The sequence below is a fragment of the Drosophila willistoni genome, unplaced genomic scaffold (genome assembly GCF_018902025.1).
Source record: "Drosophila willistoni isolate 14030-0811.24 unplaced genomic scaffold, UCI_dwil_1.1 Seg131, whole genome shotgun sequence".
NCBI lineage: Eukaryota > Metazoa > Arthropoda > Insecta > Diptera > Drosophilidae > Drosophila > Drosophila willistoni.
The window spans coordinates 42,229-44,220 of NW_025814092.1; positions in this window are offsets into that span (position 1 = coordinate 42,229).

Here is a 1,992-nt window from a genome sequence, read left to right on the forward strand (position 1 = left end):
TTTTCGCACTTGCCTCTTGCCTAGTGGCCTCAAGGTTACAGGGGTTTTCTGAACTAAATTTCTCGTCAAGATACTCGGTTAATTCGTCTACTAAGGGGCCACACTGATCGCAACCAAACAACAACATTGACGGAGTTTTACCGGTACTACACTGCACTGAGTTATTAATAGCGAACTCGACACTATTAACTAATTTATACCAATCGGCTTGGGCTAAAGGTTCTGACAGCTTTCCCAACATTGGGGTCAACACACGGTTCACACGTTCGACCTGCCCATTGGCTTGAGGGGCAGCAGTCGCTACTTTAATGTGGTCAATATTTCGATTTTCTACAAACTCAGCAAACTCAAACGACGTAAAACACGTACCTCTGTCGGATATAACTCTTCTTGGTCGGCTATAATAATCAAAATATTTTTCTAACGCGGCGGTTACTTCTTTGGTACTAGTGGAATTTACGGTATACAATTTGACAAACTTTGTAAATGCGTCAATCACTACCAAAAGGTGCTTTCTTTTTGATGTAACACTCGGTAAGGGACCTAAGTGGTCAACATGGATAGTATCAAATGGAATCGGACTTTTCGGAATACTATGCAAGGTTCTATTATGTATAGTTCTTGGAACACTATGTAAAATACACGGCAGACAATCTTTTATAAACGACTCAACATTTGGATTCATTAATGGGAACCAGTACTTTTCTTTCAAATTGTTTACACATTTCTCAACGCCTAAGTGACCTAGTTTCTCATGACACCTTCTTATTAATTCCCCTTGCATGCGATCCGGTGCATACAAACACAGTCTTTCCTTAGCATTTCTTTTGTACACTATACCTTCTATTAACTCAAATCCAACATCATTGCCTTTTGTTTTTGTTCTGACTGCAATAATAAATCAACATCTTGCGGAGACGCACCCACTACACCAACCAGGTTTTCCGACTCATTTCGATCGAGCTGGTCACTTCTTTCGATTTGGTTACTCAATCTCGGATCAACAGAACTTTCATTTAAAGAAACGCAAGGTTTATTTTAACCAGTTTTAACCGACTTCTTTCTAAACATAGCTCACACGGTCTGAAACAACTCTTCGCTAAATGAACACACGGGTATGTCCCAAACGGTCCTAAATAATTCTTCCCTAAAGGAGCACATGGTTCTATTTTACACGGGTTTATCTCACATGGGTCTATCTTACACGGGTTTTTCTCAAACGGGTCTATCTTACACGGGTTTTTCTCACACGGGTTTTTCTCACACAGGTCAAAACGGTTTTATCTCTTTGTTCTAAAACGGCATACGGTCTAATCGAATCTCTACTAAACTCATTTTTCTCTGAGGGGACACACGGTTCTATAAAATCGCTTTCAAACTCAGGCGATTTAACTAACTCACATGATTCAAAGCAAATATCATCTTGAATGGCACACAGCTTGGTCAAATCTCTACCAGACTCACACGGTTTAACGCAACTTTCCTCAAAAGTAATATGCGGTTCACAAGGTTCCATTGGGGCATTCTGGTCTCTCTTCACTAATAAATCGCAAGGATCAAAATCACCTTCTACAATATTCTCTAACAACTCGGTTTGCCGACTTAATGCGTCTACATGGCCCATGTTTGAACCGGGTCTGTGAGCAATGGTATAATCAAAGTTTTCCAATTCCAACGACCACCGCGCTATGCGGGGATTTATTGATTTTTTACTCAAGGTTTGGACCAATGAATTACAATCGGTAACGATTAAAAATGGTCTGTGTTCTAAATAAACGCGAAATCGGAGCACGGCATATATTATGGCCAAAGTTTCAAGCTCAAAACTGTGATAACGGGACTCGGCGGCTGTCGCCTTTCGGGAATAATAAGAGACTGGATGCATTTTGCCATCAGTCTGTCTTTGCATCAAAGAGGCACCAAAGCCATTTGATCTGGCGTCAGTATGCAACTCAGTTTCGTAGTTAGGGTTAAAGATAGCTAATACGGGCG